Genomic DNA, 17,918 nt, shown 5'->3' with positions numbered 1-17,918 from the left:
TGACATAGTTTATATGTGTTTGACCTTGCATGAAATTAGAATCTATAAAACAGGCAATGAAATCCCAAACTGTTACCAAAATAGTTTGAATGGTTTGTTAAGTTCCAGTGCTGTTTTGAAAACTATGTAATTATATTTAGAAAGCGTCCCTTATGCTCTGCATGTTACAAAAGGGATAAGGGTATCTAAATGTTTGATAGAAAATCGTTGTAATTACATCAGTTTTTAAATTACGAAATCCTTTATGATTAGCTTGTATTCCCCCCTCAGAACATGAAAATCTCGGAAAAGTGTAGGGGTATGAACTCACCTGCTGTGAGTGGAATGGATGGAAGTGTCGGGTAGGATGCTAGGTGTCAAGTGAGGACTTGAACACACACTCATATACTATTTAACATGTAAGGATACATTTAAGTATCTAATTAGTTATTTAATAACTAATTATACAAGTAAAGGCATACTAATGCACGAAACACTTTACCACAAGTGCTAGGAGTACCAAAGGTTTCATATAAAGAGAGTATGGCCTCACATTGGAGTTTACTCTTCAATTGAGGGCCCCTAGTGGTGTTTACAGTTTCAAGACCACTTCCCCTATGAGTTTACAACCGTAAACTCATGGAAGTGGTGCCATTGGTTGCTTAAAAGTCTTATATCACTTAGGGAAGCAAGCTAGAATCAATTCTAGGGCATAGAAAGTGACTAGGGCTCCAAATGGACCCTTGGGGGTCCACGGATGTAAAAATATGAGTTTACGGCCGTAAACTTATATTGGTCCCTTCATTTCATGTTTTGGTGTTTTTAGGTTATGCATACAAGTTTCTAGTCATTTATACAAGCCATAGGGGTGTTAGGGCACCATATGACCCCTTTAGGGAGTTTACGGCCAAAGGACCATTTCCTTGGGGGTGCATGGCCTTAAACTCTAGAAGGACATGGTTTCTTTGATGTTTAAGGTCCCTACTTCAATGGTGGTTGGTTCTATGTTGAGTTCTAGGCATAAGGAAGGAAGAAAGGGCAACTTTGCACCCTTAAAGGGAGTTGACGACCCAAAAACATTCCTTGGCTGTAAACTCTCATCCATCCTTGATTCATGATGTTTTTAAGCCCTTAACATGTTAATCCTAGTGTACATTGAGTTAGGATAGGAATACTTACAATCTAGGAGCTTGAAATGGTTGATTTTTGGCCAAGAACACTAGTGTGTTCTTAGTGAATCAAGAACACTTGAATATCAACAGAACTGGAATGATTTCAGGGATAGAATGGTGTAAGATCACTAGAATAAGTGTTGTATGAGAAAGTTTACAAAGAAAAACACTTACAATTGGATGATTCTTGATCAAAACCCGATTTTGTAGAGAGATAATAGAGAGAGGAGCTTCTAAGTGTGTGAAAAAGGTTTACAAATGGTCAAGGCTCACCTTTATATGTGTGAATTCACGACCCTAATGAGTTTACCTCCCAAGAGTTTACTGCCCATGAGTTTACCGCCCAAGAGTTTACTGACCATGAGTTTACCGCCCAAGAGTTTACCGCCCATGAGTTTACCGCCCAAGAGTTTACCGTTGAAGAGTTTACTGCCGTAAACTCCATGTTAACGGCCGTAAACTCCATCTTATGGAGTTTTATGGCATGGTTTTGGTATTAGGGCTTTAGTGGTTGCTTTCTAACACTTGGTCCTTAAGTGTACAAGGCCCGGAATACTCAAATGGACTTTCAATTATGCTAAAAGATGGCAGAAATGAATTTTGACTTTCAAATGAAGTGTTAGACTGAAGAAATTATATATATATATATATATATATATATATATATATATATATATATATATATATATATATATATATATATATATATATGTATATACGAAATATTCGGGTTGTCACATCAACCCCCCGTTAGATGGAATTTCGTCCCGAAATTAGATTCGAACAACTAATTATAATACAATAACTAAGCAAAAAGATGACGGTATTTAAGTTTCATTTGATCCTCGCGCTCCTAAGTGAACTCCGGTCCTCGTTTGGCGTTCCAGCAAACTTTCACAATTGGGTTGCGGCTTTGCTTTGTTCGTTTGATCTCCCGATCCATTATTTCGATTGGTTCTTGCACGAAGTTCAAATTTTCATTGACTTCAATTTCGTTGAAAGGGACTATAAGGGTTTCGTCAGATAAGCACTTCTTAATATTGGAAACGTGGAAGACAGGGTGGATGTTGCTAAGCTCTCGAGGTAATCGGAGTTTGTATGCTACTGGATCGATCCTAGCGATGATCTCGAAAGGTCCTATGTACCTTGGGTTTAATTTCCCATACTTTCCAAAGCGTATCATGCCTTTCCAAGCGAGACCTTCAACATAACACGATCTCCAACCTGGAATTCCAAAGGTTTTCGTCGTTTATCGGCATAGCTCTTTTGTCTGTCTCTAGAGGATTTCAATCGATCTCGGATTTGGATGATCTTTTCGGCAGTTTCACGGATGATTTTAGGGCCAGTGAAAGCACTGTTGGGGACTCGAACCTTGGCTAGCTACATGTCCCCTACCTCGGCCCAACACAGAGGGGATCTGCACTTTCGACCACAGAGGGCTTCGAACGGGGTAGCCTTGATACTGGTGTGGTAATTGTTGTTATAAGAGAACTTAATCAAGGGTAAATGAGTGTCCCACGACTTGCCGAAATCAATGAAACATGCTCTCAACAAGGTCTGGATAGTTCTCTCACTCTACCTATCTGTCTGAGGATGATAAGCTGTGCTCATGTCTAGCTTAGTTCCAAGAGCCTTCTGTAGGGACTGCCAAAATCTCGAGGTAAACCTGCTATCTCGATTAGAGATAATGGACACAGGCACACCGTGCTGTCAGACTATCTCTTGAATGTAGATTCGCGCGAGTCTTTCCATTTTGAACGTTTCTTTCATCAGTAGGAAGTGAGCGGATTTTGTCAAGTGATCGACAGTTACCCAAATGGTATCGTACCCACTCGGAGTTTTGGGTTATTTGGTAATGAAATCCATAGAAATCATCTCCCACTTCCACTCAGGTATCTCAGGCTGCTGGAGCAGACCTGAGGGTTTCTGATATTCGACCTTCAGCTTGGCGCAAGTCAGACACTTGCCCATGAAGGTAGCGATTTCGGCTTTCATGTTTGGCCACCAATATAGTATCTTGAGATCCTGGTACATCTTATCCGAACCTGGGTTTATGTAATATCTAGTCTTGTGAGCTTCGTTCATGACAACCTCCCTAAATCCTCTGAACTTTGGGGTCCAGATTCGATCCATGAAATAATAGACTCTGTTACCTCTAATCTCAAGATTCTTATCCATTCCCCTCAAGGATTTGTTCAACACGTTCTCTGGTTTTAGGGCTTCCAACTGAGCCTCTCGGATTTGTGCGGATAAGTGGGAATGGATGGTCATTGTCAGAGTATTCACCTTGTGGCCTGAGCTCTCTTTTCGGCTAAGGGCATCTGCCACCACATTGGCCTTGCCAGGATGGTAGCGGATTTCACACTCATAGTCACTGAGCAGCTCTACCCATCGCCGTTGTCTCATATTTAAGTCTTTCTGATTGTAGAGGTGTTGTAGGCTTTTATGGTCCGTGAAAATCGTGCACTTGGTCCCGTAGAGATAGTGTCTCCAAATCTTCAGTGCGAATACCACTGCTCCCAAATCCAGGTTGTGAGTTGTATAGTTGACTTTGTGTGCCTTCAGCTATCTCGAGGAATAAGCTATAACCTTTCCCCACTGGATAAGCACACAAACTAAGCCCTGGTTGGATGCATCATAGTAGACAACGATGTCCTTTGTCCCTTCAGGCAGGGATAGGATAGGTTCGCTGCACAAGGCTCGCTTCAACGTTTGGAATGCAGCGTCTTGCTTTTCACTCCAAAAAAGGGTACACCTTTCTGTGTCAGAGTAGTTAGGGATTTGGCAATTCTAGAAAACTTCTGGACGAATCTACGATAATAGCCGGCAAGACCCAAGAATTGACGGTTTTCTATGGGTGTCTTCGGTGCTGACCAATTCTCTATCTCCTTGATTTTGGAAGGGTCCACGTGTATGCCTTCCTCGCTTACCAAGTGACCTAGGAAAGTTACCTTCCGAATCCAGAATTCGCACTTGGAGAATTTTGCGTACAACATCTCCGATCTAAGCGTTTCCAGCACTAATCTCAAAAGTTGTTTGTGATCTTCCTCGCTTCTGGAATAGACTAGTATATCGTCAATGAACACAATAACGAACTTGTCCAGAAAAGAACGACAAACCCGGTTCATCAGGTCCATGAACACTGTCAGTGCGTTGGTTAGACCGAAGGGCATCACTACGAACTCGTAGTGACCATATCGAGTCCTGAATGCTGTCTTGGAAACATCACCCTCGTGAATTCGTAACTGATGGTACCCTGATCTAAGTTCTATTTTTGAGAAGTAACTGGCTCCCTGAAGTTGATCGAAAAGGTCGTCTATTCGAGGAAGAGGATAACGGTTTTTGATGGTCAGCTTGTTTAATTCCCGGTAATCTATACACATCCGAAAGGATCCATCTTTCTTCTTCACGAATAACACCGGGGCTCCCCAGGGTGATGAACTCGGTCTGATGAACCCTTTGCTGAGTAGCTCATTAAGCTGACTGGATAACTCCTGCATTTCTGCTGGCGCTAAGCGATATGGAGACTTGGCTACGGGGGTAGCTCCGGGGATTAGGTCAATACAAAACTCAACTTGGCGTTCGGGAGGAATTCCCGGGAGCTCTTCGGGAAAGACATCAGGAAAGTTGCAGACTACGGGGATGCTCTCGAGGTCTTTAACTTCCTGTTTCTCATTAATCACATGACCTAGGAATGCATGGCGCTCCTTCCGCAAAAGTTTTTGGGCTTTGATGCAAATGACACAGATTCCGATTGTTCAACACTTTTGTGATGGATCACTGCACAACATGGAATACTGGGTTTTTGATGAAGCTACAGCCACGGCTGTCATCAAATTCCCAAATGGTGTATTTCGTATTGTTGATAGGAAGGACTTACTACAGTTTGGTGAACGGGATATTCACACTTCGGCTCAACATCGAATCATCTACAAGACTGAGCTTGTGGAGCCTGTTGTTAAAGAGTTTACAAGCATGATCGCTGAGATCATTAAAAAGAAGATGTGCCCTGGGGTGATGGGAAGGTCTGACATGCTGGTCATCGAGAAAGACTGAATTCATGCTAGCCTCAAACCAAGTGGGAGACTGTTAGGTCATATTTTGTTAGTTTAGGCTAGGCATTCAACTGTATAGATCTTATTAGTGTTATTCATGTATGTATTGGGTTTTCGGTTTAGGAGGTGTTTGCGGTTGTAATCTCGTTTGCAGCCGCGACCGGTTTTATGGATGTAAACACGTTTGCGGTTCCTGTTCCCTATAAATAGTGGCAGTCCTGTCAAATAGAGTATACGGTTGTTGCCAGATGTTTTTGGTTATATAGAGACGTGTGCAATTTGGACCATTCTTGCTTCTACTCCTTCTTGTTCTCATTGATTTAAGCTGGTTCTTGTGTTTGATCACTAGTTGGTTCCACGTTTTGGGACTTACACAAAGGATGACTTTTGAGAGAGAATTCCATGCACCAAAATTGGCCCCATGAACTATATGAACCTTAGGCACCATTTTGGCTATGGAGTAACATATTTATATGTAGGATTCAAAGGGTCATGGGTTAACCATAATCCATACCCATGGGTTTATGATCCATGGTTCATGTGGCCCAACTCTTTATGTATTCATACATAAACTTAGTGCAATATGGATCATAAATCCAACACATATAAATATAACTAATTTACACAATTAGTCCCCCATTGATTTAATTAGTCTCTTTTGATCACTAAATTAATTCCAAACTAATTCTTGATAAATACTAATAAAATCATATGATTTCATATTAATATATTAGAACTTATAAAGATTAATAAATCATAAATAACCACTTCTCAAAAGTCCATCCTAACAAATTGTCCTAATGATATGCAACCAAAATGGACCATGCTGCTCTCGGTTCAAGTACATACGAATTAGAGTTATGGGCTTAGACACATAATCCAACAGTATCCTACTTGGATAAGTCTAATAACTATTATTGCAAGTATGACTCTAAAATCCTGACTAACAATCATAGTTCTTAAAAGCCGTTGTCGAACTCTAACCTAGTTAATGACGCGTCCATTAGATAAGGGATCCAATACTCGAATCTTATTCCAAAAGTACTCATGAATATTGCGGCAAACTTGTGCTATGCTTAAACGCGTTTAGAGAATCATATAGACCCATTCATGACAGTCTTGCTACAATACCTACTTCAAATGTATGATCGACTATGGATACTTTGAATAATCTTATTATTAGGGAAGTCAAAACATGCAAAGTGAAACACAAGAATAATATTAATCCTATATGGCCCCAAAACCTTTGAGAGTAAATAAAACAACTTTTATTTAATCACCATATTGATTACTCATTATCCATTGTATAATGTTTCAAATTTATTAAGTTAATACTTTAATTAAAACAATAGTTGTCCCATGCTCCAAGCATGCACACTATGTTTACATATGGTCCTTTCTTTGTGAAATAAATCAAGTTACAACTTTTCAATGATGCTTATTTCACAATTCCAAATCCTTATCGTAAATGTAAGAATACCAAATTCTTACCATTTACCGAAATATGTTAGATTCTAAACTTCTATGGATTGCTCCTCTTGTAATGACTTTGCACAAAAGTCACAAACACTTGGCAACAAACATTACAAAGTATTCGAATGGAGAGCAATTACATGGAAACGAAGTATCACATTCAAAGTACATTCCTTTGAACATCCTTCTTGCATTATGTTTTCTAATCTTACACAGATTTAAAAAATAACTTCCATTTATGGAAACATTTCCATATTCCCATTTTTTACTATCACTTACGAACAAGAGTTTCCTCTTTTCAGAGTATGTCAATATGGTCCTTTACAAAATTTACACCATACTTCCAACTGTCCATGGGCAACTAATCGTTGGTAAACCTCATATTTTCCTCGATACTTGCTTAATCATTTTAGTCATATCCACTTCTAGTCCTTTTCCCTCTTAATACCTAGGCATTTGGAAAATTCAGAACGCATAGAAATATTGTAGCATATGCAATCAATCCTATACCCGAAGCATATGGGATACGATTCTAATGTCTCGCATAAAGACATGATACTTAACCAGTCTTCTGCTATAATGTTTCTATTTGCCATGTTCTCATGATTCGAATTATCAAGAGGGACGCCGTAATCATAATTGAATTTTGAGGACACAATTAACATTTCCATATATATATATATATATATATATATATATATATATATATATATATATATATATATATATATATATATATATAATTTCCTTATGTTTAACCATTCCAACATAACATTCATATATATACTTGACTAAATTTGATTAAAATCTCAATCTAAGATTTTAGAATTTGAATGAGGTATAATTTCCTCTTACTTAATTATACCAAAACAACTTTTCAAACCATGCAACTTTTGCAAATTGAAACTTTTGTTTTCTATAATGAACATTGCTAATTTTCAATACTTAGCATAATAATCATGCTCCCACTAACATGATAATTATATCCTTATTAGCATAACACTTATGCTCCCACTAGCTTTGACATGTATCCAGAAATCAGCAGGACTTCTAGAAATCAATGCTTTATTGACTTTCTTACCAAAGTTCAGATTTCTAATACGAGATGCTTTGATAAGACTTTATCAATATCTTACACCTTTCTTTAGATAGATCACATGTGTGGCTAAATAATTTTAGAACTATGAAAAGGGATACTGTAATCATAGTCTCAAATGTTTAGACCTTTTCCATTGCTCATAATTCAAATTATAAAAATGGATGTCGTAATCATAATTGAATTTGAGAATGCAAATAACATAATTGCTAACTAATTAAAATCTCTCCTAGTGAAAGCGTTTCCTCACAATCATTTTACATGAATTAGAGATAAACCTTATGACACATAGATTTTTATGGTGTATGTGCTCCTATCCATCTGAATTTGTCATAAGCATAACCACAAGACAAGGTTAGTGACAAATCCAACTCATATGGACTGAACTTTGTTGGAACCTGAAAGTGAACCTCTAGCAATCTTAATCATTTTGGTAGATCCGAAGTCATTTAGAATCAGAAGTGTGATGTTGGTGTGGAATAAATTAGAGTCTGGAAGTGATGTCCAGTCCGGAGCTGTAGAGTTGAGGGCATTCCAAAATGTTTGTTAGATTCAGAATGATAGTGATTTCGGGCACAATACTTTTCGTTGAATAAATTGTTTTTGTCACTTAGCATGATTAGACATTACATAGGACTTAGTCTGTTTGTTAACTTGGACAATCAGAATGTAAGAAACATTCCTTTTATTCCATGTATGTTCCTCAGTTTGTACTTTGTTCCTTGTTATCCTATTTAAAGGAGCTTTCAATGCTAATTAATGTGATATATTATTCAAACTCTTTAGCACTATTTACATTTACTTCACTTGTTCTCTGCAACATTCCTTTTGTTCTTCATTTATTAGCCTTACTTTGATCAATATTCTCATTCCTCAGTTATGGCTTGAATACTTGTTGAATACTTCAACTCAGACTTGACTGTTCTATCCAAATTCGACTAGAATATTTGTTTAGAAGCAGACATTGATCTTAAGCATTAACTCAAGGTTTGAGTTTTCAAACCTTGTCCCTGCGCAACGATCAATCTTGTTCTCTCAATTGATATCAAAGCTTGAGTGGTTTTCCTTTAAACCCATAAGATTAGATTATAGTTGGTTTGAAATTACCTAGGTAGTTCAACCATTTTTGTGTCAAGGATAAAAGTTCTTCTATATACCACTTTTGCTTGAAGATATCTTAACTTCAATGGCTGCTTCTAACACTCAAAAATGTATTCAATGCAAATCTCAAATAGCGTAGGTTGCCCTACACGAGCCCCACTGCTAGTTGTGGAAGAATATGATCACTGTAAAGTTAGAATGGAAAGATTTTTACTAGCAAAAGTGAAAGGTGAAGCTATTTGGAGATCCATCAAAGAAGGACCTCATGTACCTGTAAGAACAATTGTAAGAGACACTGCTGCTTAGCTTATAGGACAAGACGAAACACATCCATCTCCTCTCACTATAGATGATATTGAGAAATTGCATTTGGACCAAGTTGTTTTCTCAGAAATGGTGTTTGGTGTTCCTCCCTCACTCTTTTGAACACATTAAGTTGTGTAAATCAACAAAAGATATTTGGAACACTCTTTAAGATTTGATTGAAGGTTCTGAAAATGTGAAGGAAAAGCGTCTCACCTCAGTTGTCAATGAGTTTGAAACTTTCACTACCACTCCTGGTGAATCAGTGGCCTCAGCCTCTAACCATTACCGAATTGTAGTCAACAACATGATTGCTCATGCGATTGCCCAAAATCCTTTTGTGTACAATCTCAAGTTCATAAACAGCCTCAGTAAAGAATGGGTAAATGTGAAATCGTGTCTGCAAAGTAATGGTTCTCTGAAAAAGTTGAAGCTTTATCAACTCTTTTATGAACTTGAAGGTCATGAATCCAATGTTGCTCAAACCTTAAGGGAACTCTCCAGAGGTCCTATTGCTCTTGTCAGCTCTGTTGAACCAATTAGTCTGAACTCATCCACCTTGGACCCATTCAAAAAAGAAACCTTTTCAAAACCGCAAGGATGTGGTTATTCCTAAAGAAGAAGCAAATGCCCTTAAGAAGGAAGTTAGATCTAGACAGGACTCTAGATTTCATGAGGACTCCAAAAGAAACCCATTCAGGGAAAATATCAAACCATATTACCAAAATCAAAATACGTTTGTTCCTATTCAGTTTCTCAAAAGACAATCCAATCTTCCTGTCGAGTCAGAACAAAAGAAAGTTGTTGAACCCACTACTCGTCTGTATGTATCCAGTACTCATTATGTCCGAAATGACTCTCCTCGGACCAATTCTTCAGCTTTTATAGCCAAGTCTAATTGTACAATTTTCAAACCTCGATCGTTTTTAAAGTAAAATGTATCATCAAACAAGGAACATTTTTCAAAAAGGCAATTTTCACAAAATCTTCAAAACAAAAACTTGTGTGGAACGTAAAAAGTTTTCTGATTTCAGATAAATTAGTAGCTACTGTTACTCCGAAAATTTCTTGTCCGCAGAAAGCCATTCCAAACCGTCAAGTCTTTGAATATGACTATTGGATAGATGAGAAAACCCTAGCCTTTTGGTTGTTCCCTAAGGACTCAAAAAGGAACATTAGGAAACAAAGCATTGTCCAAAAATCACAACCCAAGTCCAAATCCTGTGCCAACGTCCCTAAACCCAACTCAGAGCCTAAAAGCTCCACCACTCACTAATTTTGCAGGCACTCTGTGCTTCGGAGCAAGAAACAATATTGTATATTGATAGTGCTTGCTCCATGCACATGACGAGGTAGAAAGACTTTATGTACAAGCTCAAGCTCTCTACTAACGTTGGTTACGTGACATATGGCAACAACTCCAATTCTCAAATTCGTGTTTATCGGATTCTCACAAATGGAAACTTCTCAATCTCAAATGTCGCTTATGTAGTTGATCTAAAACATAACTTGATAAGTTTAGCTCAGCTCACCAACTCAAATCGACGTGTTGAATTTTGCAAGAAACACAACTATGTAATGACTGAAGACCGAAAAAATGCTTAATCAAGTCAAATCAAAACAAGAACATGTACGCACTCGACAACAACATGATAATTGGCAAACCACAACTCTGCCTTCCTTCCAAAGCCGTTCTTGACGTCATTTGGTTATGGCACCAAAGTCTTGCTCATCTAAACTTTCGGTACATGAATGATCTTGTCTCTGGTGAAATAGTGAGAGGATTACCTCTTCTCAAATTCGAAAATGATCATTTATTTGCTGAATGTGAGTGTGGAAAGCAATCGAAGAAGGGTCATCCTATTGTTATTGAAAAATCAATCTAGGAACCATTGTAGCTTCTACACATTGATCTCTGTGGACCATCCACTGTAGAAAGTCTTCATCATAAGAAATACATTCTTGTGATTGTTGATGACTACACAAGGTTTACTTGGGTCTTTTTCCTTAGGCTGAAGTCTGAGACGACCTTTGACCTCATAAACTTCATTAAAGGAATTGAAGTTCTCATCAAACTCCCTGTTAGAAGCACCCGAAGTGATAATGGTTCGGAATTCACCAATGGAACCATTGATAAATTCCTCACCGAAAAAGGAATTGATCACAACTTCTTTGCTCCTTACACTCCTCAGCAGAATGGTGTACTAGAAAGACGTAACAAAACGCTGGTTGAAGCTGCTCGATCCATTCTGAACTTCACAATCTACCACTCTATCTCTGGGCTGAAGCCATGTCAAAAGCATGCTTCACTCAAAACCGAAGTATCATCAATCGGCGTCTCAACATGATACCGTATGAATCAATGGATGGTCGGAAGCCAAGTATCTCTTCTCTGCATGTTTTTGGATATCGCTGGTTCATCAAAAATAATCATGATCACCTTACCAAATTTCAACCCAAAGCTGATCAAGCAATTTTTCTCGAGTATTCTGCAAAATCAAAGGCGTATCGAATACTTAATCGACGTACTCGAGTTATCTAATAAATTTTTGATGTTACCTTTGACAACAATTTCGTTCGGAATTATGGTCCCACTCATGTTACTACTCACATCTTGGAGTCCGATGCTCCACCTCCTAAATCTCCGAACATTCAAATGATTCATGAAGTCGATTTCGAAACCCTATTTGGACCCACTGAAATAACACTTGTTTTGGAATCTCAAACAAGTCAGCCTTCTAAATCCACTCCTATTTCTCAAACTATTTCTGGTCCTACTCCCACCTTTCCTCCATTTGATTCTGAACCATTTCAACCTTCTCAGATTGAGGGGGAGAATGGTCAACCTTCCCTTGAATCAAATGTAGATGGACTTGTTGATGCACATGCTCAATTTGACTCCGATCCTAACAACAATGATATTGATGATGAGGTTAATTTCTTTGACTTCCCAACTGATGATGATGTCAGCCTATCCGGCTCAAAAGTTTAGGGAGCATCACCCACAACTTCAAATTATTCAGGGGGAGCAACATAATTCAATTGTTGATATTGGATCCTCTGTTGCTCAAGAACTACCAAGACTTCACATTTGAACTCGAGACCACCCTCGAAATCAATTTATTGGAAACCCTGATGTTGGTGTTCAAACTCACTCTACCACAAGAGTTCAAAACAAATGTCATTTTTCAACATTCATTTCAATAGTTGAACCCAAATCCATCAAGGAAGCATTAGAACATGTTGATTGGATTACATCCATGCAAGAAGAATTGGCAGAATTCGATAGAAATGAAGTATGGACTCTCGTCCCTCCTCCTAAGGATCACCCTATTGTTGGTACAAGATGGGTATTCCGAAACAAACTTGATGAAGCCGGAGTTATTGTTTGAAACAAAGCAAGATTGGTTGCCAAAGGTTTCACACAGATTGAAGCGATCATAATCTTTCTTGCTTATGCAGCTCACAAAGGTTTTAAAGTTTACCAAATGGACGTCAAAAGTGCTTTTATCAATGGTGAACTTGATACCAAAGTATACCTTCAACAACCTCTCGATTTTGTTAATATCTCATTTCTGAATTACTGTTATAAGCTCTGGAAAGCTGTTTATGGTCTTAAGCAAGCTCCATGCGCCTGGTACGAGACCCTTACTGATCTTCTTAAGCGTTCCGGTTTTCAACGTGGTATTCTTGACCCCATCCTATTCCGAAGATCAAATGGAAAACATCTCATGCTTGTCCAAATATATGTTGATGATATCATTTTTGGGTCTACTGATTCATCTATGGTAAACGACTTTGTTAAACTTATGGTCAATAGATTCCAAATGAGCATGAATCATGAATTAAGTTTCTTCCTTGGTCTTCAAGTCAAACAGACCGAGCGAGGAATCTTTATTCAACAAGAGAAGTATATTTCAGAACTTCTCAAAAAGTACTCAATGGACACTTGTGCCTCAGCTAAAGTACCTACTGGTTTCGGACACAAAATCTTTTCGGACCCATCTGGTGTTGCAGTTGATGAAAGGAAGTACCATGGACTGATTGGATCCTTACTCTATCTCACTGCAAGTCATCCGGACATTATGTTTGCAACGTGTCTTTATGCTAGATTTCAAGTCAATCCCAAGATGTCTCATCTCTTAGATGTTAAACAAAATTTCCGATACCTCAAAGGTACAAAGAGTCTCAGAATCTGGTACCCAACAAATGAGAGTTTTCTTCGTCAAGCTTACTTAGATTCAAACTATGGAGGTCCTCAATTGGATAGAAAAAGCACATCTGTTGGCTATAAATTTTTAAGAGGTAGGATGGTTAGTTGGTCATCTAAGAAGCAAAACTGCATTGCTCTATCAACAGCTGATGCAGAATACATTGCTGTTGCAAGCTGTACGTCACAAGTTCTTTGGATGAAATCTCAACTCCTGGATTATGGTTATCGTTTTCAAAGAATTCCAATCTATTCTGATTCTCAAAGTGCAATTGTCATTTCACACAATCCAATTCATCACTCCATGACGAAGCACATTGACATCCGATATCATTTCATAAAATATCATGTTTTATATGGAAATATTGAACTTATTTTTGTTCCATTTGACGATGAAATTGCTGATGTATTTACTAAGGCATTAGACGAAACCAAATTTAATGGTTTTCTAAACAAAATGGGTATGATGATGCTTGATCCTCAATTCATTTAAGAGAAATGTACTCCTTGATGACAACATCAAAAGTATAAGTTGATTCCGGAACAAAATCTTTTAACTCTTCGGAATCATTTTCTCTCAGAACAATCAGGATCATTTTATGTCTCTTTTTGTCTAACCTTCCCTCTCAGAGTTAAGTTGTACAGTTCGAAAGTTGTTTTGAAGGCCAAAGGCCAATATAGTTACATTGGTCACAATTATGTCTCGGAACATACTTCATAATGTCATCCCGGAATTGAAACTCGGAATGGTAGTAAACTACATCCTTATCTTACCTCACAAAGTTGCACTCCAAAAATTCTAAATTTTTCACTCCGGAATGCATTTTTAATCATAATCCGGAAAATTTCAAAACTGTTGCTCTGGAAAGTTTTTTAAAAATTGCTCGGAACATTTTTTAACCATTTTCCGAACACTCCATAAATTTGACTCTGGAAGTTCTAAAATTTCGTCTTCGGTATTTCTCAACATGATTTGGTTCTAGAACTTTATCTTAACTTTGGCTCCGGAATTTTCAAAAATTACTCCGGATCATTTTTTAAACTTGCACGCTTCACTCTGGAACAAATCAAGACTTTTCACTCTGGACTTCTATTTTCAAATAATATTTTTCATTATTCCAAAACACCATTGTTCCAGAATCAAAGATTCAGAAGTCCAAAGGTTTATAAGGTGAAAAATTTCTAACAGTTACTTTTGAAGATCCTTATCTATTCTTCCTAGAATGTCGCACCGTGATTACACGTTCCAACTCACATATCAAATCTCCGTTTGCATTTTCCTTTTAGAGCTATACACAACCAAACCTTTCACCATTCATAGACCAATCCTTCCCAAAAATGGCTAAAATATTTAATGTGACCCGTACCATATTCGGACCATCATCATTATCGTACATGACCCGACCCATTTCTATCACCTATATAAACCTTCACAAACCCTCTTTTAATCCTTTACGCACTCAAATCTCTCTCAAACTCTCAAATTCTTCTGTGTTCAATGTGTTCTTCAAGCTTGCAACCACCTGCAACAATGGCTTCCTAATCTTCTTCTCAGAAAATCACCCAAAAAGCCTCGACACCCAAGAAATCTATCGCAAAGATGAAATCTTCCAAGGGATTTTCATCATTTACCACGCTTAAACCCTTTCTCTCGGATACCACCCAACTTTTCTCATTGAACCCGATGGATTATGATGAATCCATCAGGGTTATGATCGAATTCATGGCAAACCATTCAATCTCCATCCCTTTCACCAAGGTCCGTGAACCACCATTCTCACTTAACCTCCTTCACACTGCCTTCACCTGTGTGAAGATTGACGTTCATGTGCCCAAAACCAAGATCACCGACGACAGGATTGTGCCAGTCCACAAATCGACATTTCTCATGGCTATTGGAGTGAAAGAAAACCCAACAGTCTTCAAGGTACAAGAGCCAACAACAGAAGAATTTCAACACTTCCTGAACCACATTAGGTACAATCAAGACTACAAGGCCAAGGATTTCAATAAATGGGATGTTTCTAGCCTATGGACGGTATTGATGCACTTCTCATCTATGGATTGTCTAGAAAGCACGGAGGAACTGATACTCTAAGAAAGGATTGACTCTATTTTGTCTACAACATCTACTCCGGACGCGAAAACGCGGTTGATCTTCCAGAGGTATTGTGGCAAGACTTCCGAAACTTCACCATCAAGAGGAAAGACAACGAAATCTCAAGCCCTAGGTTCAGGGCTTTGATATTTCAAGAAGTTTACAAGCAACGGTCTGAACCCATTCCGGATGCAACTATTCCACCAGAGGTACTACTTTCTTTTAAAGTTGTTAAAACCTATAGAATTCCGGACCAATGTTATTTTGGTCATGTCCGAAGATTACCAGAACATATGTTGGACCTTATCACTTTTGGATCTGTTCATTTGAAAAAACATTTGGAGACTTCGACTGTGTACATCCCAACATAGTTTACCCAAGTCACCATCAAGCCCATTCCGGAAGTGGCCAAGCCAACATCCTACGGACGGAAGAAGACCAAGAAGTCCGCAAAGCGGAAATCCTCTCCTGTTACGTCAAAGCCTAAAAAGAGATCCAAAGTTGACTCTTCCTATCAAAAGGAAGGTGCCCATGACATTCAGGTTGACTCTAGCCATCAGATTACCCCACCTGCCCCACTCATCCGAGGTACCCCTCGATGATTCAATAACACAAGCACACACCCACGGGGAGTCCGCACATAATCCACCCTCACCTTCTCAAAAGGAGATGCAGGTGTTGAACATAGTTCCTTGGCCCGCCTTGGAAAACACCGACGAGTTACATTTGATATCCCTCTCGATTCTTCACAAGGACAGTCTGGAACCCCTGTTTCGGACCCCAAGCATTCCGAAGAATGAGTTTTCCCTCCAACATTGGATTCCACAGCTGGTTCAATATCCGCCATGGATAAAGGACAACCAGGTGCTACTAATAATTCTTTGAAGAATATTGTTGACAAGGCTCACATGAGGCATCCGGACCTCACTCGTGCCCCAGTGGAATCAACACTTATTGCGATAAGAAGAAGGGCATCTCAAAGTAACAATCCATTTGTTGCTACCACCGGAGACGAAGAGATCAGAAGTTTACCACCGGAGAAACTCCTACTAATAAAGCCACCCACTTCACTCACTCCGATGATGAGATTTATGAAGAAATGCTCTTTGATGACGAAGGAGAAAATGTCGTCATCACTCCAATCCTGCCCTTGCAAAAGTTTCAATCAAAGTCTTCCTTATCCATGTCAGCGTTTGACTTTGGATCATCATCTTTGACTCCAGAAATAGAGTCGCCTCCTAAACTATAAGATGATGCAGAAACCAAACTTGGTCCATCTGTTCATCCGGACCATGATCATTCAAGTGACTCCACTAGAAGCTCAGCAGGAAAGCACATTGATCCTTTTGACCTAGTTAAAATTCAAAACAACATATCCGCAACCATGCAGAAGGTCAACACAATCGAAGGCTCTGTCTCCATACTCAACTCCAAGATAGATGAAAAGGTATTCGGACTGGACACCAAACTCGATGCCATCCTCCAGTCCATCTCTAGTCAGTCTAGACCTTCTAGTATGGAACGAGAAGCTCAGCTTGATCAACTTATCTCCCTTTAGTTGAAACATACCGTAGAGGAATTTGAGAAGAAGTATGAAGAAAACATTGACCAGTATCCAGACACTATCACCAAGATGCTCAGTGTCCATGATGATCAGCTAAATACTTCCAACGAACTAATCAAGCACACTCATATCCGTCATGAGAAGCAGATTCAAAGGCTAGAGAAGGAAATAATGAAAAAGGACAAGATGAACCTAATCATTCAACAAGTCCTCATCAAACGTTTTCGATCCACTTGGAACATTGTTGATGTTCCAAATCAAAAGTTTGATGAGAGGATTTCGGCTCTCGGACATTTGTGCGATCATCTTGCGTCTCAAGCTCCCACTTCCAAAGAATATGATGCTCTCACCCTTCAACTCATCATCGGGCTCCAAAAGGTGTTTGAGAAGTTTTCTGGAATTGCCGGATTCACTGATGCTTGCACCAGCCTCACGGGCTTCCGATACAGGAGGGGGAGAAGGCCCCAACAGAAGATGGAAACCATCTTTGGAATTCTCACTCCGAGATGAAGATGATAGTGATGATGATCTGCAACTTTTGTCGAGCTCTCCTTATCAAGAAGATAATGAAGAAGAAGAAGTTGTTACCAATGCAGTCTTAGGGCTTGAAGCCCCTAAGAAATTTCCGAACAAAACATTGACTACTGAAGAGCAGAGGATATGGTCTGGAGTCTCATGGCCATCCTCTCTGCCTAATATTCTTCTACGAAGTATAAAATGACCAAGGAGAAAACTCTTCTTACCGTTCAAGCCTTTTGGGCCACTCCCTCAATGCCACCACCAGTTCCGGCACCTATGATTGCTCCAATTGACCAGGGTTCTCCACTCCAGACCCCTGATGACATTCCGGAAGAACCTCTTCCAAAA

This window comes from Lactuca saligna, chromosome 7 (genome assembly GCF_052625555.1).
Source record: "Lactuca saligna cultivar CGN05327 chromosome 7, ASM5262555v1, whole genome shotgun sequence".
Taxonomy (NCBI): Eukaryota; Viridiplantae; Streptophyta; class Magnoliopsida; order Asterales; family Asteraceae; genus Lactuca; species Lactuca saligna.
Note: the sequence above shows the minus strand (reverse complement) of the source record.